General features: G+C 49.2%; 1 protein-coding gene and 1 pseudogene across 1 annotated transcript in view; one reads left to right on the forward strand and one right to left on the reverse strand.

Moving 5' to 3' along the window:
• The window catches only part of LOC119186167 (uncharacterized), a 71,617-nt gene that overhangs the window by 37,813 nt on the left and 6,961 nt on the right, over nucleotides 1–26,843 (forward strand). The window lies entirely within an intron of this gene.
• On the reverse strand, nucleotides 22,116–24,140 carry LOC119186166 (uncharacterized; annotated as a pseudogene).

Genomic DNA, 26,843 nt, shown 5'->3' on the forward strand with positions numbered 1-26,843 from the left:
CTATGTCGACAATGAGACACTGATGAAGTGGCCGGGAGGTCTTCATCCTGTCGACTTGTGTGATGCTACGATGACTGGGTGACGTGGCCTGGCTCATACGCCATGTTTATTCCGTTCTGCACTTCTTCCTTCTCGGCTTCTACCAATGATCGCCTCATACGTCACATATGTGTATTTGTTTACTAGAAAAGGCATACATAAGTAATTCTGAGGACCGTAGCGTTTATCACGCTGCGCTGACCATGCAACGCTTGCACGAAAAGGCAAGTGTTTCCAACGCCTTGCTAAGACGACACGGTGGTGGCACCTACCCGTCGCCTTGCGTTCTACACCTTATCACCTCAGAGACAGGCGCGCACGCCGCGCGCTTCGTTTTCCAGGATAACTGCTAAATAGCGCTCATGTCTCACGTGTGATGTCACTTGATGCGCTCGTTCGCCTCCGCTGCATGCACTCTAACGCAGCGCCTCCACTATACCATTCACCAATTTTATTGCGTAGAACATCAAATGAACGTTTTGTTCACTCTCTCGAGACGCAAGACTAGCTATCGTCTTTCGACGACATTTGCAGTGTAACATGCAGATACGGGGCCAATTTTTTTCTACCATTTTTATTTTTGGTGTGTGATGCGTGTACATCGCGCGGTACAGACCGGAGCTTGCACCGTAATCTGAGACGATCATTTTTCACTTCGGCACGCAGATCGCTTTCAGTTCAACTTGATGCGAGCGGATGCACGCGAGTTGAGGATTCACCGCCCCTATCGACCTGTCATCACCTGGCGGTGGTTACCCGCTCGCCAATTTTGGTCAATCAGCGCGATAAGTCTTTTCACTGGCTTCGATTCGGATCTGTAGCTTCTTTCTTTCCTTTTTTTAACGTTGATTTCCATCGCCGACACTCACACACTGCGCTATTACTAGTCTCCCGATATTATCTGAAGATTCTGGAGGCGGCTGTAATTATTAAATCAGGTGTCTGGTAGGGGCAATAGCGCGCCAGTGTTCGTGTTCCCTGATGCATTATTTTAACATTAAAGTTGCTTTGCAATTCGTTTCCCGAGAGTCGATCAAAAAAAAATATCGCTTTCTTAAGTGTGTCACAGAAATTGGCTAATTTCAACTACTCACTGCTGGTCAGCTAAACTGAAGGAGGTGACAGTTAGCGCAACAAATGGTTGTGACAGATTGATTGATTGTATGTGAGGTTGAACGTCCCAAAACCACCACGTGATTATGAGAGACGCCGTAGTGGAGGGCTGCGGAAATTTCGACCACCTGGGGTTCTTTAACGTGCACCCAAATCTGAGCACACGGGCCTACAGCATTTTCGCCTGCATCGAAAATGCAGCCGCCGCAGCCGGGATTCGATCCCGCGACCTGCGGGTCAGCAGCCGAGTGCGGTTGTGACAGAGTCTTCGTTGCGATGCGATGGCGGTGAGCCGGATACCTCGAGTACGTACATCGAGAAAATACTGGGCAACGGAAAAAGCAATGGTGGCTTCGGTAAGTCTCCGAAGCGACGGGTGCCTTGCACCAATGACGATGTGACCATGAATCAATGAGAGGTTCGAGGGCTTGGTTTCAGCCTGGGTTTCTGTCTCTGGAGTTGAAAAAGCCGCGCCAGCTGTGGGTGTCTGTGGGTTTAACTCGAACCTCTTTGTTTTGATAATCAACGTAGAAACAACCTCGCATTACCTAGCTAAAGCCTGGAAGCGCTAAAGTTTAGCGACGACCTATATAAGCGACTTAACACCTGTTTCATTTTTTTCCGCACAGTTCTTTTTTCGTACACGTCACTAGTTTTCTAATGTGCAGTTCGCATTGCCTCCAGTGCGACCAGTTCATCTAATAGTTGCATATTCGAGGAACACGAGGGGACAACTCCATGCCTTTTTCGGCGACGGCGTTAAGTAATACAATGTTGACGCGAAACAAAATATTGCGCGAGGACGTCTTTCATGCAGGCAACGTTAATTTAATCGGTGAAAACAGGAGCCTGACAAGGAAGTGATAGTCTGATCATCATGCATCGAACCCATATATAACAAATTATCGTGTATATCGAGCGATCGTAAAATCCCTTTGAAGTATTTTCGATATAATGAAAAATTTCATTTGAACCTCGGTTCTGAAGAGCTAGGAGTATCAACATGAACTTGTCTAGGGAGCCTGCAATGCGGCGACGTAAAATCCCTTTGAAGTATTTTCGATATAATGAAAAATTTCATTTGAACCTCGGTTCTGAAGAGCTAGGAGTATCAACATGAACTTGTCTAGGGAGCCTGCAATGCGGCGACTTTCTTTCTTTCTTTCTTTCTTTCTTTCTTTCTTTCTTTCTTTCTTTCTTTCTTTCTTTCTTTCTTTCTTTCTTTCTTTCTTTCTTTCTTTCTGTGCCAGTACAGAATCTAGGTCTAACGATCCCCCCGTGAGAGTGCCCCCCGTTGTCGTCCAAAGGGTTGGAACTTCTCGGGATGCTTTCAGTAAAGTTCTTTCTAGTTATTGATCGATACGTGTGGTCTAACGTCCCAAAACCATCATACAATTATGAGAGACGCCGTAGTGGAGGGCTCCGGAAAATTCGACCGCGTGGAGTTCTTTAACGTGCACCCAAATCTGAGTACACGGGCCTACAGCAATTTCGCCTCCATCGAAAATGCAGCCGCCGCAGCCGGGATTTGATGCCGAAAGTTATTCCTACTTGACACAAAGAAATATATATATATATATATATATATATATATATATATATATATATATATATATATATATATATATAGTCCAGTAGATCCTCCGTGAGCGGTCACAACGTGGTTTACTTCGACGTTTCGGCCTAGAGTCTGGCCTTCATCAGGATGAAGGCCAGACTCTAGGCCGAAACGTCGAAGTAAACCACGTTGTGACCGCTCACGGAGGATCTACTGGACTATATGCAACGCTACGGCCACTCAACCACCATGCCTGCCTATATATATATATATATATATATATATATATATATATATATATATATATATATATTGATACAAAACAGCCGCTAAACACGGCTGCGTGAAAGAGGAGGACGAAGTCAGTTTTCGTTGAATGCTGGTCTGGCGCCATCTTGCTCGTCGAGTTCTGTGCGCTGTAAATAGATCATTAAACAAGTTACTCGTAGCATTATTGGTGGAGGTGGACGACCCCCGTACCTCGATGGAGACGCGCAGCGGTCGCACCATCGGCGACCTTTCAACTGCTTCGACTGCTGGTACTTCCTCTACGCCGTCCTCATCAGTCCAAGCCACCACCTACGTCACACTCCCGCACCTCCGGGATCCCGGCACTTTCTCCGGTGATGGTACGATCGATTTTGACACTTGGCTGAAGCGGTACGAGCGCTGCAACTCACCGCTGGGATCCCACGCTCATGCTCGCCAACGTACTTTTCTACCTGGACGGCACTCCTCGAACATGGTTTGAAAGCCACGAAGCCGACATAACGAGCTGGGATCTCTTCAAAGAAAAGATACGTGACCTGTTTGGCGATTCATCTGGTCGTCAGCTCGCTGCGAAGAAGACTCTTGCCACACGGGCCCAGTCTTCTACCGAATCGTACGTCTCCTACATTCTTGACGTTTTGGCCCTTTGTTCCAAGGCTGACCAGTCCATGTCGGAAGACGAAAAGGTTAACCACGTCTTGAAAGGCATTGCCGACGATGCTTTCAACCTGCTGGTTTTTAACAACGTCTCGAGCATCGACACCATCCTTAAAGAATGCCGATGTCTCGAACAAGCTAAAGGCCGCCGTGTAGCCCAAAACATCGTGCGCCTTCCAAACACAGCGGCCACTTCTTCGTGTGACGACGCCTTCCACCAGGCCCCTCTATGTGACAACCTCACACGCATCATTCGTCGAGAGGTCGAGGCAGCACAACCGGTAGCCACGCCACTACCGACGCCTGCGCCTTCCTCGACCACGATTTCTTTCATACAAGCCGTCGTTCATCAAGAGCTATCGAATGTCGGCCTACATCCTGTTCCTGCTGTATACTCTGCTGCGCCTTCTTTTCGTCCCCCTTCTGCTCCTCGCATACAACGCAATCCGTCCGAATGGCGTACCCTTGATGACAGGCCCATATGTTTCAACTGTCGACGCGTTGGTCATATCGCACGTCACTGCCGCAGCTGGTTGGCTCCACCATCCCATTATGCAACTCAGTATCACACCACTTCTGCTCGCCAGGCGTCCCCATCACTTTCTCCATCATCGCCGACCACATTTTCCGCTCCTACAGCACCTCTGAGCAGACATCGCTACGACCGGTCACCGTCCCCTGCTCGTCGTCAGTCCCGGTCGCCCCCACAACGCCGTGCTGCCTCCCCGACCTATTCGCAGCATCTCCGACCGGAAAACTAGGCCGTGCAGCTTCTGGAGGTGGAGCTGCGTTGATGACCTTCGTAAGAAATCCTCGATTAACGTTAACAACGAACCGGAACCTTTTGGACGTTACTGTCGACAATGTTCGTGTCAGTGCATTGATAGATACTGGCGCGCATGTGTACATTATGAGTGCTAACCTTCGCCGCCGACTTAGAAAAGTTGTCACGCCCGCCTTCAACCGAGCTGTACGAGTCGCCGATGGAGGAACTGCCGCAATTCTTGGCATGTGCTCTGCGCGAGTGTCTATTGGGGAGAGAAGCACTGTCGTTCTTTTCGCCGTTATCGAACATTGCTCTCATGAACTCATTCTCGGGATGGATTTTCTAGCCACGCACTCTGCCCTCATAGACTGTTCAGCTGGCTCTCTCCATATCGATTTATCCCTCTTTCCCGACCCGCCTAGCCCACCGCAAACCAGCCTCTGCTGCATTGATTTCACGCGCCTCCCTCCTAACTCTGTCACACATGTCGACTTATCCTCCACGCCGCCAGTACCTGATGGTGATTACATGGTGGCCCCGATTCCTGCAGTGATGCTTACGCATGGGGTTGCTGTGCCGCATATGATTCTGATGATTAAGAGAAACCGCACCTTCCTTCCACTGGTCAACTTTTCACTCACCACCCAAGTTCTGCCACAGGGTATCTCCCTGGCCAAAATTACTGCTCTCCAAGACGACCATGTCGAGCCCTTCAGAGTTGATGATTGCTGCAGCTCAGTCAGTGGTTCCACTTCATCACATTCTTGGGGCGCCGACATCGAGCAAATGGTGTCATCGGACCTCACGTCTGAGCAAGCTGCAGCGATTTGCCACGTTCTTGAGGGCTATCGTAGCATTTTCGACTTTGCCAGCAACTCTTTCGGCCAAACGACCATTGTCACCCATCGCATAAATACTGGCCATGCAACCCACATTCACCGACGCCCCTACCGTGTGTCTGCGTCGGAGCGTGCAATATCACAGCATGAAGTCGGCAAAATGCTTGCGAAAAACATTATCGAGCCTTCATGCAGCCCCTGGGCTTCTCCAGTCGTCCTTGTTAAAAAGAAAGATGGAACATGGCGCTTTTGGGTCGATTACCGTCACCTTAACAAAATTACCAAAAAAGACGTTTATCCTTTACCTCGCATCGACGACGCCCTCGACTGCCTGAACGGTGCGACATATTTTTCAACTATTGACTTTCGGTCAGGCTGCTGGCAGATAGCCATCGACGAGATGGGCCGCGAGAAGACCGCATTCATCACTCCTGATGGTCTTTATCAGTTTGAGGTGATGCCCTTTGGACTCTGCAATGCGCCAGACCACCAGGATTGGGACATTCATTTGCCGTATGTGACGTTCGCCTACAATTCATCTCGTCACAACACTGCCGGATATTCGCCCTTCTATCTACTATATGGCCAGGACCCAACTTTACGTTTAGACACGTTACTACCTGCGGCCACTGAATATGCTGGGGAAGCCATTGCCCGCGCCGACCACGCGCGCCAAGTCGCCCGTAACCGTCTACAGGCTTCAGAGGCGCGCCAACAACAGCTCTGCAATTCTCACCATAGGGACGTGCACTTTTCTCCGGGTTCTCTCGTGCTCCTCTGGTCACCTACTCGGCGTGTGGGTTTGTCTGAAAAACTGTTGTCGCCCTACACTGGACCATTCCGTATCGTTCGACAAGTGACAGATGTCACGTACGAGATTGTTCCAACCGAGTTTGATCCACCAAAGTCATCGTCAGCTCCGAGCGACACCGTTCACGTGGCTCGGCTAAAGCCCTATTACCCCCCTTCGACATCATCTGCGTAAATTTAGCACCGGGACGGTGCTTCTACCACCGGGGGTTATGATACAAAACAGCCGCTAAACACGGCTGCATGAAAGAGGAGGACGAAGTCAGTTTTCGTTGGATGCTGGTCTGGCGCCATCTTGCTCGTTGAGTTCTGTGCGCTGTAAATAGATCATTAAACAAGTTACTCGTAACAGTATATATATATATATATATATATATATATATATATATATATATATATATATATATATATATATATATATATATATATATATATATATATATATATATATATATAGATGAAATAGATGATCAGAGTTTCTTCCGGCTACCGTAAAAAAGTTATAAACTTCGAGAATAGTGCAGTATAGGGAACAAAACAATAAAACATTTATTTAATCCTAACAGTTTCGGCTGGTGGACCAGCCTTCTTCGGAGGATGTAAGACTTACATATATATATATATATATATATATATATATATATTGTAGGCATTCATTAAGCACATCTGCTTTCTTTACACATATTCATCATCGTGAGTGGTCGTCATCTTCATCTGCTGTGGGGATTTAGTTTGTCTCAGTTCTGTGCCTTGGGCGTGGTCGCTTCATCGTGTCTTCAGGGCCTAATAAAGGTTGCCTTCACCGTTACATCACAAGTGGTGGAGTGTGCTCTACGATCTTCCGTCCTCTCCCAGCCTGATCTGCCTCCTGGAGCTCCGCTCAGGTCATCGTTTGTGCCAGGTGTCCGGTAACATGCCTCAGGACGAGCCAACCGGCGCTTCTGCGTCTACCCTCACGGCCCCGGCTACCGCGGCCTATCCATCGTGGATTATCACCGCGCACCAGCGTGAGCCGCCCACGTTCGCCGGACTTCGAGGTGAAGATGTGGAGGATTGGTTGGACCAGTTCAATCGAGCGAGTTCCACTAACAACTGGGATGATCTTACCAAGCTTCGCCGTGTTTCTTTCTATCTGAAAGGCGTAGCGAAAACATGGTTTTTCAATCATGAAACGGACATTACAGAGTGGACACGTTTCAAGCAACAGCTTCGCCAAATTTTCGGCACCCCAGGGGTTCGTTCAGCTCTCGCGAAGAAGACACTGGATGCTCGCAAGCAACAATGCGGTGAGTCTTACACATCCTACATAGAGGACGTGCTTGCTCTCTGTCACCGTTCCAACACGTCCATGTCTGAATCAGAGAGAGTTCGTCATCTATTGAAAGGGATCGGCACGGTCGCGTTCAATGCCTTGGTCATTCAAAACCCGACTACAGTCGCTGACGTTGTTGCCACGTGCCAACGGCTAGAGGAACTTGAATCCCAACGGTTACCGCTGGACAGTGCTGAAAACACCACCACGACTGATGCCTCATTGCGTGCCATCATCCGGGCGATTATACGGGAAGAGCTGCAATCGTTAGGCCTCTCAATGACACCAAGTCCGCCTCCCCCCTCCAACACTGTTTTGCGCGACGTTATCAACGAGGAGTTGGCGTCCATGACTGGGCCAGCGTATGTAGACGCTCCAGTACTTCGACCCCGGCCGACGTACGCACAAGTCCTCGCTGGACCACCACCCGTCGTACAACCGATGCCCGCACACTCGACGCCTGTCCCGCTGGCTTCGTTGACTCCGAGTGTGCCTAGCCAACCCTTTCACCCACCGTTGCGGCCACCTCGTCCAATCTGTTATTACTGCGGCTATCGGGGCCACATTGCACGCGTCTGTCGGAAGCGTCAGCAGGACGAACGTCGTGGATTCGACACCTACGGGCGGGATGATGGGACAAGCTGGTGCGCTTTCCAACGTCGTCCTTTTGATCCGCCGATACGTCGCTCAACGTCTCCAACTGCGACATTTGAGCCAACCAGTTCTTACCGCTCTACTAGACGCCGCTCACCCTCAGCCTCCGCCGCTCCACGTCTTCATTGCGACCTGTCTCGCAATTCAACAACCAACGCCCGGAAAACTAACCTCTGCAGCTTTTGGAGGAAAAGCTGCATCGAACGAAAAGACAGAAATTTCTCCAGCGCGTCCATATAATACGATATCTGTTTTAATAGAAGGTGTGTACGTGGACGCTTTAATAGACACTGGTGCTTGTTTATCTGTGATTGATCGTTCTTTGTGCTTTCTGTGAAAAGTGACCACCCCTTATGATGGACCTACACTTCACGCTGCTCAAGGGGACGCCATTAGACCTGTCGCTATGTGCACCGCTCATGTTTTCATAGCTGGTCTCCTTCATTTTGTGCAATTTGCTGTGCTGAGTTCATGTGCCCACCAGCTTATATTAGACTGGGATTTTCTGTCTACGGCGAACGCTTCCATCTGCTGTCGAGAAAATGTTGTTCATATGATGGAAACTGACTATGCCCTGTATGCGGATGACAAGCCCGTTCACTTGCTCGCTGCTGAAGATACCGAGCTACCACCTGGTCATCAGCGGATAGTTGCCATAACTTCTAATGTGATCGACTCTGGTGACGTGTTTGTCCAACCATCTGCACGCTGTCTCACAAGAGGTATAGCCCTTGCTTCAGGTCTAGCGCGGTTCCACAATGGCTCTGGATTTCACTGCGCTACAAACCAGACTTCTGAGAAAATTCTCATTCCTAAAGGCACCACAATGGCTTGCGTTTCTGAATCTCAACCTGTCTCTGTTGTTCCGCTTATGCCAGCGTGTTCTGACCTTCCTTCTATTGGACGTTCATCAAGCGTTTCTGTTCTTGCTGCGACTATTAGTCCAGAACTAACCTCTTCACAGACAGATGAGCTGCTTGCCTTGCTACAAAAGCATCGGAGATTGTTTGATGCCCATTCCTCATCTCTGGGACAGACGTCCATTATTAGGCATCATATCCAGACCAATGGCACTTCTATCGTACGCCGTCGACCATATTGCGTCTCTTCGTCCGAGCGTCAGATCATTGAACAAAATGTAGCCGATATGCTGCAACGGAACATTATACGTCCCTCCGCGAGTCTTTGGTCATCCCCTTTTGTTTTAGTAAGGAAAAAGAATGGCTCCGTGCGATGTTGCGTGGACTACAGAGCACTTAATAAGATTACCCACAAGAATGTTTACCCCATGCCGCGCATAGACGATGCTTTGGATTCACTGCAAGGTGCTGAGTACTTCTCAAGCCTAGACCTGCGTTCAGGTTACTGGCAAATACCCATGCACGAGGATGACAAGGAAAAGACAGCGTTTTCAACACCAGATGGGCTGTACGAATTCAACGTCATGCCATTCGGCCTTTGTAATGCTCCAGCAACATTCGAGCGGATGATCGACACTGTTTTACGAGGCTTGAAGTGGAAGACTTGCTTGTGCTACTTAGACGATATTGTTATTTTCTCGTCAACCTTCCCTCAGCACTTGCAACGACTGGACGAAGTTCTTACGTGCCTTGCAAACGCAGGCCTTCAGCTGAACACCAAGAAGTGCCGTTTTGCGAGCAAGACGATTAAAGTGTTAGGCCACATCGTAAGCAAGGACGGTATTCGTCCCGATCCTGACAAGATTTCCGCTGTCCAACACTTCCCGCGTCCTGAAAAAGCCAAAGACTTGCGCAGTTTCCTCGGCCTCGCTTCTTATTTTCGCAGATTCATTCGAGACTTCGCCTCAATAGCTTCACCATTGCACAAGTTGCTCGGATCAGGCGTCGCCTTTGTGTGGTCTCCTGAATCCTGAATGTGAAGCGGCGTTTGCTCAACTGAAGTGTGCACTCACATCCGAACCAGTCCTCTGCCATTTCGACGAAACCGCGCCTACGCTCCTGCATACAGACGCTAGTGGTCGAGGCATTGGTGGAATTCTCCTACAGCGAGACAAATCTTCACGTGAGAAAGTCGTGGCACACGTGAGCCGTGCACTGACCCCTGCCGAAAAGAATTACACCATCACCGAACAGGAGTGCCTCGCGGTCGTATGGTCGATACAAAAGTTTCGACCTTATCTCCACGGCCGCCACTTTACTGTGGTTACGGACCATCACGCCTTGTGCTGGCTCTCGACAATCAAGAACTTGTCCGGCCGCCTTGGTCGCTGGATTCTTCGCTTACAAGAATACGACTTCACGATCACATACAAGTCGGGAAACAAGCATCAAGACGCCGACGCACTTTCGCGTTGCCCGCTCTCTTCGGAGCCACTTAACCAACCCGCCACTGCCGCACTCGAGAAGCTTTCGGCCGTCTCTTCCCTACATGTTTCGTCATTAGCTACTGTGGACCCAACTTCTCCAAGCAGTTTGTTCTTATCTCACCAACGTGCAGACCCTTACGGTCGCCGCATCATGGACCGTCTTGACGGGACTTGCCGACCCCCTAACGCCCGTCTTCGCCGACAGCGGACGCAATTCAAGCTCAACAACCACGTCCTGTACCGTCATATCTACCACTCTGATGGTCAACGCTGGGTGCCCGTTCTACCTCGCTCTCTTCGGGCTCAAGTCCTCAAGACATATCACGACGACATGTCTGCTGGACACATGGGCTTCCAGAAAACGTATGACCGCATAAGATGTCACTACTACTGGCCGGGCTTGTCCACCTGTGTCGCGAAGTACGTTGCCTCATGCGCCCTTTGTCAGCGTCACAAGCTACCTACATCGACTCGAAGTGGACAATTACAACCGCTCCCGTGTCCCCTGCAACCATTCGAGGTAGTTGGCATTGACCTGTATGGTCCGCTTCCTATGACTGTCACGGGCAATCGATGGATAGTTACAGCTGTCGACCACCTGACCCGCTACGCCGAAACAGCTCCCGTGCCTTCTGCATCAGCTTCGGAAGTGGCCGACTTCATCCTTCGAGCAATAATCCTTCGACACGGAGCTCCTCGTGTAATTCTGAGCGACCGTGGAAGAGTATTTCTTTGAGAACTCGTTGAAGAAGTGCTCAAGGCATCCGGCACTACACACAAAACGAGCTCCAGTTACCATCCTGAGACGAACGGCCTGACTGAGCGCTTTCATCGTACACTGTCAGATTGATAGCGATGTATATCGAACCCGACCACAGAAACTGGGACACCATTTTGCCATTTGTCACTTTTGCGTATAATACCTCTGTACAGCGCACAACCGGTTACTCGCCGTTCTACCTCGTCCACGGTCACTTCCCTTCTTCTTTCCTCGATGTTTCGTTCTTCTCTGCGCCTGTCAAACCATGTTCATCTTCAAGTGAAGAATACGTGTCTCGTCTACTTCATTGCCGCCAGCTGGCTCGCGTCAACACTGAAGCAAAGCAACAGGATCGCAAGCTTGAATATGATGCCTCACATCGTGCCGTGTCTTTCAGCCCTGGCGACGAAGTCCTGCTTCTTACAACCTTTCGCATTCCCGGACTGTGCGAGAAGTTTCAATTACGTTTTATTGGCCCCTACACTGTCTTGGAGCAAACGTCTCCTGTGAATTATCGCGTGGCACCCGTTCTTCTTCCGACGGACCGCCGCTACAGGGCAGCAGAAATAATCCACGTATCCCGCATGAAGCCTTTTATACGGCGTTCATCTTCGCTTTAAACTGCGGTCAAGAACTGCGGTCAGGATGACCGCTTTCACGTGGGGGGGAAGTTAGTGTAGGCATTCATTAAGCACATCTGCTTTCTTTACACATATTCATCATCGTGAGTGGTCGTCATCTTCGTCTGCTGTGGGGATTTGGTTTGTCTCAGTTCTGTGCCTTGGGCGTGGTCGCTTCATCGTGTCTTCAGGGCCTAATAAAGGTTGCCTTCACCGTTACATCACAATATATATATATATATATATTGTAGGCATTCATTAAGCACATCTGCTTTCTTTACACATATTCATCATCGTGAGTGGTCGTCATCTTCATCTGCTGTGGGGATTTGGTTTGTCTCAGTTCTGTGCCTTGGGCGTGGTCGCTTCATCGTGTCTTCAGGGCCTAATAAAGGTTGCGTTCACCGTTACATCACAATATATATATATATATATATATATATATATATATATATATATATATATATATATATATATATATATATATATATATATATATATATATATATATATATATATATATATATATATATATATATTATGGAGTCTTGGTTTGGAAGACCTTTATTAGGCCCGAAGAACCGGCAGCCGACAGCTGAGATGATCGGACCAAGATGATGATGCTACGCGACAACGATGGGGATGCATGAGCCACACATGATAATGATGATAATGTACCGGTGAAGAGGATGCGTATACTAAATGCCCACATCAATTCCCCCCACGTGAAAGCGGCCAGCCTGGCCGCGTCAAGTCAAGGGGACAAAGAACGTCGCATGAAGGGCTTCATACGGGAGACATGGACGACCTCTGTAGTTCGATAACGGCGATCTGCTGGGGCTACAAGTGGCGTCACGCGATAATTCACTGGTGAAGTCTCTTCAAGAACTGTGTACGGTCCAATAAACCGAGGCTGAAATTTGTCGCACAAACCAGGTGTGCGAACAGGCGTCAAAAGGAGCACTTCGTCTCCAGGTTGGAAGAATACATCAAGATGCGATTCATCATAAACTAGCTTTCTGTCTTCCTGGCGGGCTTCAGTGTTTATACGAGCTCGTTGGCGGCACTGTGCGAGTCGTGAAACGTATTCCTCTGAAGAGGATGGAGATGAATTCACTTGGCAGGTAAAGAAGGAGACGTCCAGGAAAGTAGTAGGGGAGCGTCCATAAACTAGGTAAAATGGCGAGTAGCCGGTTGTTCGCTGAATGGCCGTATTGTAGGCGAAAGTGACGAATGGGAGAACAACGTCCCAGTTTTTGTGGTCTGGTTGAATATAGGCGGCGATCATGTCAGCAAGAGTGCGGTGGAATCGCTCAGTGAGGCCGTTAGTCTGGGGATGATAACTAGAGGCAGTCTTGTGAGTTGTGCCGGAGGCCTGAAGAAGTTCGTTCACTAGTTGTGAAAGGAAGGCCCTTCCACGGTCGCTGAGCAACACACGTGGAGCACCATGACACAGTATAATGGCTCGGAGGATGAAATCGGCAATCTCAGAAGCTGAACCTGTAGTAACGGATGCCGTCTCGGCGTAGCGCGTCAAATGGTCAATGGCTGTTACTATCCACCGGTTTCCAGCAGCACTGACTGGGAGGGGGCCATAAAGATCGACGCCTACAACTTCGAATGGTGTGGCTGGGCACGGAAGAGGCTGTAGTTTACCGGCGGGAGCAGATGTTGGTAGTTTTCTACATTGGCAGGTAGTGCAGGACCCGACGTACCGAGCTACGCTAGTGGTAATGCCTGGCCAATAAAACCGACTTCGAAGGCGATCGTAGGTTTTATGGTAACCAAGGTGACCAGCAGTCGGATGGTCATGAAGTGCCCTGAGGACTTCGGACCGAAGCGATCGGGGTAGAACGGGAACCCAGCGCTGACCGTCAGGATGGTAAATTTTGCGGTACAGCACCGAGTTGTCCAGCTTAAATTGCGAGAGCTGGCGACGGAGCCTTGCATTAGGTGGACGGGAACTGCCAGTGAGGTAGTCTATAATACGTCGACAGTATGGGTCAGCCAACTGTCGAGAAGGAAAATCGTGCGGGTCGTCCGAAGGCAGCTGGTCCATAGAGGCGAGAGAGGAAACCGCCGTAGACGTGGACTCCGAGGGCGTGTTGTGCAAATTGACGGCTGAAACCCCGAGCGGAGTCGCTGGTAGTGGGCAGCGAGAAAGAGCATCGGCGTCACTATGCTTCCTGCCACACTTGTACACGATCTCAAAATCATATTCTTGGAGGCGTAGAATCCAGCGTCCGAGGCGTCCCGACAAGTTCTTGAGTGTCGAAAGCCAACATAAAGCATGGTGGTCGGTCACAATGGTGAAATGGCGGCCATTCAGGTATGGACGAAATTTCTGTACTGACCAAACGATGGCGAGGCACTCCTGCTCGGTGATCGTGTAGTTCCTCTCGGCTGCGGAGAGGACGCGGCTGGCGTATGCAACGACTCGCTCTCGCGAAGAGTTGTCGCGTTGCAGGAGCACGGCTCCTAAACCGCGGCCGCTAGCGTCTGTGTGCAGGAAGGTCGGTGCATCATCGTGAAAATGAGCAAGTACAGGGTCGGTCGTGAGGGCACTCTTCAACCTGTCGAAAGCTGAGTCACATTCCTGAGACCACTGAAAGGGCATACCGGAAGCAAGTAGCTTATGAAGTGGTGCGGCTATGGAGGCAAATTTTTGTATGAATCGCCGAAAGTAAGAGGCGAGACCAAGGAAACTTCGCAAATCTTTTGGTTTGTCAGGGCGAGGGAAGCGAAGCACTGCAGCAGTTTTATCAGGGTCTGGGCGAATTCCGTCCTTGCTCACAATATGACCGAGTACCTTGATAGATCTGCTGGCGAAATGGCACTTTTTGGTGTTAATTTGAAGACCAGCGCCCGCAAGACAAGTCAGGACCTCGTCCAAGCGTTGCAGATGTTGAGAAAACGTCGATGAAAAGACAACAATGTCATCGAGGTAACATAGGCAAGTCTTCCATTTCAGGCCACGCAGCACGGTGTCAATCATGCGCTCAAAAGTTGCGGGCGCATTGCATAGACCGAACGGCATAACATTGAATTCGTATAGGCCGTCCGGCGTTGCAAACGCAGTTTTTTCTTTATCATCTTCGTGCATGGGGATTTGCCAATAGCCTGAACGCAAGTCGAGGCTCGAAAAGTATTCAGCACCCTGTAAGGAATCTAGGGCGTCGTCGATGCGTGGCATGGGGTATACGTCCTTTCTAGTGATCTTATTGAGTGCTCGGTAATCGACGCAAAATCGTACGGAACCGTCTTTTTTACGCACCAAAACCACTGGAGACGACCAAGGACTGGTTGAGGGTCGGATTATCTCCCGTTGCAGCATATCGTCTACGTTTTCCTCAATGATTTTTCGTTCGGCTAGGGAGACGCGGTACGGACGACGATGCACAATGGATGTTCCGTCGGTCTGAATACGATGTGCTGTAGCAGTTGTCTGACCCAGGCTGGATGAATGAACGTCAAAAGAGTTTGCATGCTTTTGCAACAAATCAAGCAGCTGCTGCTTCTGCAAGTCTGTCAAGTCCTTGTTGATGGCTGCTGTAAAGGCCGAGGAAGCAGCATGATCTCCAGGATGGCCTTTAGAGGAGGCAGGGGTAAGAGGCACGACGCACACAGGCTCCAGATCGGCAACGCAGGCGACAGTAGTGCCCCGCGGCAGTAAAATTTTATCTGGTGTGGTGTTCGTAGCAGCGAGGACAGCTGATCCATCGTTGAAGCGAGCCACACCTGATGCCAGAGCTATGCCTTTATTGAGGCAACACGGTGACGGAGTGACCAAAATGTCACCAGAGTCGACGTCGTTGGACAAAACTGTCACTAATTGATGTTCGTTTGGTGGTAACTCGATGTCTACTGCAGCGATGAGTCGAAGTGGCCTGTAGGTTTCGTCGTTGAGCAAGTGGTCCGTGTCAGTAAGATGGACGACACGTTGTGCACAGCAAATAGCCGCAGAAGCAGAGGAAAGAAAGTCCCAGCCTAAAATGAGTTCATGGGAGCACGGGGATAGCACAGCAAATTCTATATGATGAAGAATTTCGTCGATGTTAATGACGTGGAAAGGCGCGGCACGCGGTGGCGGAGTGGGAACGGCTGCAGCACCGACCTCTTCTTGGTGCGACATATTTCCGGACACCTGGCCCAAGCGGCGACCTGAACGTAGCTCCAGGGGGTAGAGTGGTCGAGAGGATGGCGGGGGATCCAACAGCACCTCCACCACGTATGGAGTCTTGGTTTGGAAGACCTTTATTAGGCCCGAAGAACCGGCAGCCGACAGCTGAGATGATCGGACCAAGATGATGATGCTACGCGACAACGATGGGGATGCATGAGCCACACATGATAATGATGATAATGTACCGGTGAAGAGGATGCGTATACTAAATGCCCACAATATATATATATATATATATATATATATATATATATATATATATATATATGACGCTATGATTAATGGGCGACGTGGCCTGGCTCATACCCCATGTTTATTCCATAAGCACTTCTACCATGCCTTCATACGTCAAATATATATATATATATATATATATATATATATATATATATATATATATATATATATATATATATATATATATATATATATATATATATATAAGGGAAAGAAGTGTATACCTAAGGGCTCGTTTTTTCGTGTTTAGACACAATGATAATGAGATATAACAGACAACAATGCCAAGGAAAGTATAGGGGAACGTATTAGGCCAATTGTAATGTAAATGCGAAGAAAGTAAAAGTGTGTGAAAAGATAACTTGCCGTGGGCAGGATCCGGTACGTTGCCTTTGCAGTGTGTTCAGATAGTTTCCGAAGGGGTCAGGAAAGGTGGAGGTCGGGCTGCTGTATGTTTCTCCCTCCCCCCGTTTGGGAGAACCCTGCCCTCGCCTATGATAATGACATGCTCAGAAGTCGTCGGAAAATCGAGAACAACGTTTATTCAGCTCCAAACAACATAACCTGCGTGAATGTGGTGTGACAGGATGGCTGATGGAGGACAGTTGGCTCAGGTGGGACGGGGTCAATAAGAGTATAGGAGGAGGAAAACATAGGTCGGTGATGAAATGTTCAGAGGACGTATAGGTATTGGTGCGTTCGGCTCTGTAGCCCGGCAGGCTGGGGTCACGGAGCTGTGGGATCTGGTCCACACTGGGGCGTGGGGGTAGTCGGTCTGCTGGTATGGAAGGCTGCACGGAAGGGAAAAGGTAGGATACTAAATTTAGTGTGAAGCAGGGCGAAGTTTCAAACGTGGGATAAAAAAAAGAAAAAAAAAAGGATCAGTATGTGGCATCCGGGATATGAGTGGGAACTGTTTACCACTTCTTATAATGTTCCCTCTTGTCCATTTTGAGGAATAAAAAAAGACACTAACTGTCTTTTTCGCAAAGTTCGCTTGCACTTAGACGTTCACGTCTTTTTTTTCTTTCATTTTGAGATTCAATCAACTCCACTATACAATGGAACCACCTAGAAACAGAACATGAAATAGCAGTGCTACATAACCGGTCGGAGGTGCCACTGACAATCTTGTAGGCCGAATAATTATCGCTAAATAAAATTAATTCATAGGGAACTTGCGCGCATGCACGCATGTCTGACTTTCACTGAGTGCCAGCGGATCGTGAAGACGGCAGCATTGGCCTAGTGTGTTGAACGCCCGCTTCAGCTACGGGGGGTTCACAGGACAAGACGTCCTGTGAACGGGAGCTCGTTCACAGGAGGTCTTCACGTACCACTGGGGACGTCTTGTCCATGTTCACAGGACAACACGTCCCCTTGACCAGGCGACCGCTTTACGGGGTTTGTGTGAACCCATCCCAGGCCTCCAGTGCCGAGTGTGAGAGGCTTGGCATGACCCATATCGTAGACGTTCCCAGGGTTCTTCCCCACGTGGGGCTTCTTCACTTCAGCTATAGGAGTCGTTCTGCAGTGCGTGTAGTCGATCCTTCCTGTCGCGTTGAAAAGGATTCGGCGCGTGCGCTTCGTGCCAACGTCCAGTTGTAGCTCGAGTGTTGCCAGAATGGGTTCATTCTCTCTTCAAGCGAGGTTTCTCCCTCTAGTAGGATATCACTGAATGCCTTTCAGGGGCGTTCACGCGATCGCGATGGTGGCGCCAATGTATTGCTAATGAGCTCTGCGGAAACCCACAAACGTGGCGGAATGGTTAAGAAAGGGGAAAAAGGCAACCACCCGTTTGTAGCACGAAGCGACAATGAAATCCGTAACCAACGCCATTTTTCTCAGGTGTCACCGTCCCCATTCCGCTCTTTGACAGGTCTGTTCGCAGCAGCAAATCAACTAAACCAGGGGTTAGGCACCGACACCTGGTCTCGTAAACAACCGATTAGGCTATTTTAGCCTCCGCTTGACCATCTACGGTGACCAGTATGCCCTTGCCAATACGCGTTTTAACTTTTATTTTGCTTCCCGGATTCCTGGCACCATAGCATACATGGGAGCTTCCATTGACCTCCGGTCGTGTTTTTTTCTTCTATTTTTTTCTTATCCGGTGCAGCCAATACTGCGAACAGGACGGTATCGACAGTGAAAGATCGTAAAGTTTAGGAGAGAATAAACACAAATAAGCAAGGAAAACGGTTCGCCGCGTGTGAGTGAAAATGGTGTGAAGGCGTGTGGCGAGTGGTCATTTGTGATTCAGTCGGCGTATTCAGTCAGACGTGCTCGCCTGTGTATCTTGCCTCTCTACGTGCTCGCGTTGTATAGCTGCGTACCGACCGGAGGCACTGCGATTACGGGGGTGCTTTTTTATAAGTCGTTTAATCTCCGTCGTTTTTATCTGGTATCGCTAGCGCGAGATGTCGTTAATGAGGCCCTAATTGGCTTAACATTGCCATTCATTTTTTCACATCTGTTACGTGCGCTCAACGTTTACATTGATGCCCGGTGGTCTGTGTGTTTAGGCTCTTAAGGTAACGGAATAGATGTCCACTTACAAAGCAAGAAGCTTTGATAGAAAACATTGGCGAGTGTAGCGGTATTGTGTGCTTTGTAAGATGTACATATCCATACATTTTTCCCACCTTTGCTGGCGTTTAGCGTGGAAACGTTAGAAAGAAGATAGGTAATTAAGTAACGGCGGAGGGTTAACTAGACAACGTAACGCCGATTTGCTATCTTACACAGAGGGAAGAGAACGAGGAGTTTCCAAAGAGGGAAAGAGAGATACTTTACCCAGTCCACACACAGTGCAGTAAATTGCAGGTGGCTTTTCAACTCTGTTGCCTTCAACTTCAAGTACTGTATGAGGGCTCATGTGGCGATGTGCTGTGAAAGCAAGCTTCCAAGATTGTTCCGTCAGTGAAATGCCGATCATTGAGCCTCCACAAAGGGCAATGCATAATCTGGCAATGCTGTTGAAACTGGGGACTGCGGCACAAGAGATGATCAATATTCTCTACAGGGTTGCAGCTAACGCACGTAAAAGAAAGTGTGGTTTGGGCTTCCGGTGTAAGTTAGTAAAAAATCAAAATAAGCTAGATTGTTCGGTAAGCGGCCTTGGTACTTTGTAAACAATAATGACAGCGTGCTCTAGAAATGTTACAACTTCTAACAATTTACTGCGAGAACCTGCGTCTGACAGAGAGAAAAGGCGAAATGTCGGCTGCTATAGGGTAACTGAGATAGAGCTACTCCTGAAACGGGAAGCATTCATGACCACGCTTGCTGTCCTGAGCAGAAGCAGTGGGCAGCTCTGCAACTGTTACAGTTTCAAATATTTCGGCGCAGCATTTTGGCAAATGTTTAATGCCACATCTCTTCTTAGTGATCCAAGGCGACGTTTGAGCTCCGACGGCAATCGATGGAGATATCCATTTACACAGATGCTTCGGATGACAAAGTTGAGGTATGAAACCTGTGCGCTCAAGGCTTGAAATCTTCAGCACTGAATGTTCTCTGGTGTTTAGGACGAAAAACATTTGACTAAGAGGAACTGAAGCTGAGAGAACCACATAAAGGGCAATCTGTAGCAGTGGCTTATGGTTATTCGGTTCGTGTAATTGACAGTGCAATTACGCTGCTATCACTGGGACTGCTAGCAGGAATTAATAGATAGAATTAAATGAGAGTTGTTGTACAGACGGGTCCACTGTTAAAGGGAACACCTGCGTGAGCAGCACGTTTAGATTTCGTTATCTTACGGAATCATAGTGGCTTAGATATCCATAAGGCTACCGGTGGTTAAAAGTTCCGACTCCTCTTGACAGACTATTGACCTGCTTGAAGATTTTTTCTTAATCCACTTGCTGAGGGTCAGGAATATTTACGGTGTACATTCGAGTGTTCCATTTAACACTGAACCATACTGTACATTTGCACTAACTGTTTGCCATACTTCGGCCTTGTGTGCTGTTTTAGTCACGCCAAAGCATTTATGTAGCTTTAAGTCCAAAATAGTCATCCAGCATGAAAACCGAGCAACGAAATGAATTTAACTCGGCGTGCTCCGAAATTATAATGCAAGACAAGCATAATCCGAAGACCGGCAAGTAATGAAGCTTCGTTTCTTCTTACGAAAGACTGATGAATTCTTACATAATTGGATCCAATTTTCTTAGTCCATGCGGCTTCGATTATCGATCTAGCGATCTCATGCGAGGGCTTGTGCTTAAGATAGTAATTATGTACAGTATAGGCGATCTCTCAGTTTCATGATTACTCGACCCCGCGTCCTCCTCTGTCTAAGGTCCTTGAGCTAAACACCAGAAACGGTGATCAGTTTGACTCTGCTTCTCAAAAATTAGCCCGATAAAATCTCTTAACATTGTCACGGGGCCGTGACGTTGACGAAGGCAGCAGTCGGCTTGTCCAAGATGACTCTTCATTCGGCCGAACTTGCGGCCGGGAAACTGAAAAACTCAAAGTGCAGCTAGCAATGCACGCTGTACAGTGATATCAGCGAACAGAGCTTCGGCCGTCGATAATGTCACCCGAGGCAAGTAACAGACGATCCTAAAATAATTTGGAATGCTCCCTAGACATTCTGACGCTGTTTGCGCAAAGCAACGTGTATATACTTCAAAGTGACCAGTTACGTAAAATGTGCAAAGGAGAGTGTGTGGCAATATGGCGCGGGATTCAAGGGCTTCTACACCGAATTGAATAAATACAACAAGATGTTTGACAACAATTGCCGAGTTGACCGCATTAAAGGGCAGGTAGTGTGATTCAGCAGAATAGGGAACATAATTAGAGTTTAAGAAGTGTATAGGGTTTTATAGACGGCACCCAATATTTAATGAAGCGTCTTTAATGACGAGTATATAGTCTAACACGTCAGCTTTAAAGGAGTGGGGTCGTTAAATTTTAATCCTAAATTTTTTTTATTTCGGGGCGTGTATGCTATCAGGAATATTATAGCCATTTTTATCTTCATGTTAGTTACTCACTTTTATGCCCGCTGCAGGAATAGGGCTACTCCCAGCGATCTCCGACCCTGCCTATCGGCAGGCCTCTTTTTCAACCACAGATTGTAAAATAAGCTGAACTTTCGTCGGTGGCTTTTGGTGAATTTACGCTGCCGGAATCTAGAAATCGCCTCGTCGCTGTGGTCTAGTGGCTAAGGTACTCGGCTGCTGACCCGCAGGTCGTGGGATCGAATCCCGGCTGCGGCAGCTGCATTTACGATGGAGGTGGAAATGTTGTAGGCCCTTGTGCTCAGATTTGTATGCACGTTAAAAAATTTCCGGAGCCCTGCACTACGGCGTCTCTCATAATCATATGGTGGTTTTGGGACGTGAAACCCCAGATATAATCATGGCATCTCAGAAATCGTAACCGTTAAAGTGATTCCATATCAAGACAGCGGGTCGTATGAGGAGGCATAATGGTTTTTATTTGCGCTATAAAAATTTTATCTACCCTGTTTGTAGTAGGTGCTCAGAGCACGTAAATCTTGTGAACGTGCGCGATATGTAAGGCATTTGGCAATCCGAAGTACGTGACTTGTTGCTTCATGATGAGATCCCTGCGTTCCGGGGAGGACACACTAACACGCAAGTCACGTCGCTCATGCGAGAAGCACACTTGAGCTGAACGTGGTCCAAGTACTTTTTCTGTTTTTGATGCGACGTGCCAGGTGCCTCATCTATAGTTCCTGCACGGCAGCTTCGGGCTTCAGTTTTCATTTTTGACAGTGACACTGCGAACGGTCAACGAAACCCACTGTTGGGGCAAGTTTATTAGGCGAAATCCGCAGCTGTCTCGCCAAACACGAAAGTTTTTACCGTCGGCGTCGGCGACGTCAGTGCACGAGTGATGCGAGGATGATGATCAAAACTTTATTACTCCCAAATGAGGAGACCGGCCGAGAGGTTGGTTAAGTGGCTTAGAGGAGGTCATTGGGGATCCCTTGGGACACCACGGCCTCCAATGCGCGTGAGATTACCCGGCGTTGCTGTGCCGAGTCAGGGATATGCTGAAGGGACTCCCATGTATCTTCTGTGTGAGAAGCGTCAGCGTACTGTGGGCACGTCCATGCCATGTGTATGAGGGTGGCCGATTGTGAGCAGTATTTACAATGTGGTGTCACGAGGAGTGGGTATACCTTGCTATAAAAACAGGTGTTGGGAAAGACACCTGTCTGAAGCTTGCGCCACAGGACGGCATCACGTCGAGGGAGGTCTTTATGAGCTGGAGGATAGCGGAGACGGCCTAGTCTGTAGTGCTGTAGAATGTCTAAGTGACCAACTGAGTTAGTTTTTCGCAGGCCTGGGAGGGTGAAGAATGAGAAGTGTAAGGCGTAAGGAACTCCGCCCGGCAGTTGAGATCTCGGGCGAGAGTGTGTGCCTGCGCATTTCCACTAAGGGATTCATGAGCTGGGGCCCAGATAAGAAAACGAGGTGAGACAGGCGGGGTGTGATGCTTTATGATTGAGTATGCATGTGTAGAGATACGGCCCGCGTCAAAATTTCAGATGGCGAGTTGGGAATCACTTACGATCACCTTGGTTATTGGGTCGGTCATTGCCAAAGCAATGGCAACATCTTCGGCAACTGTTATATCGGTGGAGTGGATTGCAATACATGCCGTGCTCCACCCACGGTGTGGGGCCAGGGCGACAGCCACCATTGTTGATTGATGTGGGTGTCGCGAGGCGTCTGTGTACGTTACATCGGAATGATTTGAGATACGTTTCTGTAGTTGGCGCGCTCGGTCAGCCCTACGATCCGCATGATGTTTAGGGTGCATGTGCTTGGGGATTGGAGGAATACGTGAACTGAGTCGTTGATCTGTCGGTACATCTTGGTAAGTGGTGGCCGCCCGCGTGGGTATGAGTCCGATTTAGTGCAATACAGCACGTCCCGCATGCGTGAGTGAGAGCCGCTGGTACTGGGACGTAAGAGTAGCTTCTATATGCTCATTGACCATGTCGACACCCCAAGGGCCATAAGTTTGGAGGTAGAAGTGGACATCGGAAGTCCTAAGGCAGTCTTGTATGCCTTGCGAAGCGAAGTATCGAGGCGATCGAGATCAGTGCGCGTAAGGCGGAGGTATGCAGCCACGTAGGTGATGCGTGTGCAGACAAATGCCTGAACCAGTCGAAGAAGGTTGGATTCGCGCATGCCTGCATGATTTTTGGTAACGCGCTTGAGAAGGCGACCAATTTGGTTGGCAGATTGGTCGATTCGCTGAAGAGTGGTAGAGTTGCACCATTGGTCTGTAGGTGCAATCCTAAGATGCGGATGTGATCTCCTAGGGAAATTTGCATCCCCTGCACTTGGAGATTGTAAGAGACCTGTTTGAGTTTGCGTCCCTGTGATCTGATAAGATGTATTCGGATTTGGTCGCCGAGCAGGACAGGCCTATTGTAGCGAGATAGCTGCCCACGTGGTCGATTGCTGTTTGTAGGGTTTCTTCGATTTGGCCATCACTACCTCTTGTAACCCACAGGGTGAGGTCATCTGCATAGAGTGTGTGATGCAGATTTGGGATGTCAGTCAGAAGTTTTGGAAGTCCTAACAGTGCAACATTGAAGAGGAATGGGGATAGCACGGAGCCTTGGGGCGTTCCACGGCTGCCGGGAGTGATGGTGGAAGGCTCTCCTTCACCGATGTCAAGTTGCACTTGGCGATTGGTTAAAAAATCCTTCACGTATGCATACGTCCTGTTCCCCACTCCCAAAGCCTGTGAACCCTGCAGGATGGCGGTGTGCTGTACATTATCAAAGGCTTTGGAAATATTAAGACCAACAATGACTTGGGAGACTAGAGTGCGGTTGTAGAGCACCTGGTGTTAGAGTAGGAGCATGATATTCGGTGCCGACAGGTGTGGGTGGAAGCCAAACATGGTGTCCGGAAGTAGTATGATCATCCAAGTAGCGGATAAGGCGGGTCTGGACAACATGTTCCATCAATTTGCCTACACAGGATGTGAGGGAGATGGGACGCAAGTTTGTTAGCGTGGGGCTTTTTCCAGGTTTGGGAATCGGGATGAGGTTGGCAAGTTTCCAGCTCTGGGACACGGTACCTTGCTCTCAACATTGATGCATATAGCCCGTGAGGGCTTCGATAGAAGAATCGTCCAGGTTTCGGAACATGCGATTGGTGACTCGATCTGGACCAGCTGCAGAATTTGTCTTGAGACGGTTTAGTTCCGCCCGCACCTCTGCTATGGTTTTGCGGGCATCAATAAGCTTGTTATCATCCCCCTCATATCCAGGAAGAGGAATGGCGGGTCCAGGACGGATATAGGTGTTAATGAGCTCTTGACGTAGGAAAGCGTATGAGCCGGAAAATTCACGCAATATACGTTCAAGTTGATATTTAGCTTGCCGTTTGCCACTATCAGGATCCAGCAAGTGACGCAGGAGTTGCCATGTGTTCTTAGAGTAAGGAGCCTTATTCATTTGGGAACAAATGTCATTGCAGTTATGACGGGTGAGTTCTATAGCATAATTATCAATGTTTGTGTGCACTAGAGCGAGCCAATCGGTGGTGTATGCCTTTATGCCATTTTCGGGCCCACAGAAGGGTCTAAAGTTTGCGTTTCCGCGCCCAAACTTTGGCGTAGTATCTGTCACAGCTAGACACCGACTCTTCGACTTCGACGTCCGCGACGGGCTGGAGGAGGGTTGCGGACCATGTGGAAATATCAGTAATACGCTGCGAGGTTCCAGATTCTTGGCGCTTGGTGCGAAAGCGGTCCCAGTCAATCAGTCTGGCTGAACGAAAACGCTCACGTGTGGGCTCCTGGATGACTACTTCCAGAACATAACGGTCGCTGCCGAAAGTTTCTTGTGTATTGCACCAGGTGGCATTTACTCCAGGCCCCACGAAGGTGAGATCTGGTGTGGTGTCACGCGCCACTCCTCCCCCTCTACGCGTCGGATGTGCTGGGTCAGCAAGGAGATTCAGGTGTAGTGAGTGCCACTCGTCCCATAGAGAACAGCCTTTGGGGGAGTCGTAGTGGTAGCCCCATGAAGAGTGGGGAGCGTTGAAGTCCCCCACTATAATATGCGGCTGGTGCTGGGCTAGTTGTCGAACGCGGAGAAAAAGGAGGCCGAATTCGACCCGGTGGTCCCGGGGTGGGCTGTAGACGTTAAGCATGAAAAGACAGTGACCAGGTTTACGAGAAGGGTGGGGCGGAATTTTTAAAAAGTACGTGATCAGGGAAATTAGAGCCAATATCATGGGGGATGACATTCATATTGCGTTTCACTAGAGTTGCCACTTGAGAGTTAGCACACCCCGACGTGTATGTCTTGTATCCGGTTAATTGAGCGTGCTTGCCACCCTCTTGAAGCGCTATGATTTCTGGACGATCGCGGGAGGCAAGAAACTGCTGGAGCATGGGACGCTTACGTGCGAAGCCCCGGCAGTTCCACTGCCAGATGGTGGTGTTACGCGAGCGGCCCGCCATGATTAGGATGAGAGTTTGTGCCGCCTGGGACCGAGGAAGAAGCTGGGCCTCGGGCAGCGTCGTAAGATTTGTACTGAATGTCTAATGCTTTACTCTACGAGTCGAGTTGCTGGGTGAACTGCGCTGTGAGTGTTTGAAAGTATTTCTCCATGGTGCTTTCCAGAGCCGCGAAACGTTGGTGTGTGCGTGTTTCACTCATAGTCAGAGCTGACGTAAGGCGCTCAATTGGGGCCTGCGTGTCACCCGGTTGTGTACCGCTCACCTCGTAGGCCTTTCGTTTTGTGGCTGTGCTTGCCGATGGGTCAGTGTCCATGGGTGCGGATGTGGGTGTTTCTGTCATGGTAGGTGGGTGTGAAAAAGCACCGGATGCTATGCGCTGTTCTATTGTTGTAACTCTGTACATAAGCTGCGTGACTACAGCAGTGAGGTGAGTAATGGCTTTCTCAAGTGTAGTGTTGGGAGTCCCTCCCTGCATACTCACCGGCACCGTTGCAGGAGTTCCGGAAACTGCAGGTCCACGTAGCTTCCCTGCCTGTAGACCTGGCGAAGTTGTAGCAGGGGTAGGCGCCCTCGAGCTAGACGATGACCGTGGTGACTTGTGGGAAGAGTTGGCCTCAAGTGGTGGGAACGAAGAAGAGCGGTCCCTGTGCTTGCGCTGGGTACTACCAGACCGGTGATGGTCCCAGCGACTGCAGCGTTTAAGGGTGACCCGCCGTTGAATCGCTTTATCTTGTTGCTTGGAGCCTTCCTCCTGCCGGAGGGCCTCCCATCGGCGCCGCTTTATTACATACGGGGTCATGTAGATTTCCTTACAACGGCTGTCTCCGGTAATATGCTGTTTTCCGCAAAGGCGGCACGTTGGAACGCATTCGTGATCACTGGGTGGGTTGGCGATGGCGCAGACACGACACTTGACCACTGTACTGGCACACACATCAGCTCTGTGACCTAGTTCACTGCACCGGTAACACACTTCGAACTATACTTCTTGTACAGGTTGCAACGGTGACGAGCATTGCAGAGGTATATCCACTTGGGGACACGAGGTTCCTTCAAGGTCAACAGCACGGCGGTGGTGTTTCTCAGACGGCAAAAGTCAGCGATGGGAGGGTTATGAGGATCTTATAATTCTTCTTGGATACCTCGGCGGTCTAGGCGAAGGTCAACACCTCGGTTCACACCGCGTCCTTGACTT

This window comes from Rhipicephalus microplus, chromosome 7 (genome assembly GCF_043290135.1).
Source record: "Rhipicephalus microplus isolate Deutch F79 chromosome 7, USDA_Rmic, whole genome shotgun sequence".
Lineage (NCBI taxonomy): Eukaryota > Metazoa > Arthropoda > Arachnida > Ixodida > Ixodidae > Rhipicephalus > Rhipicephalus microplus.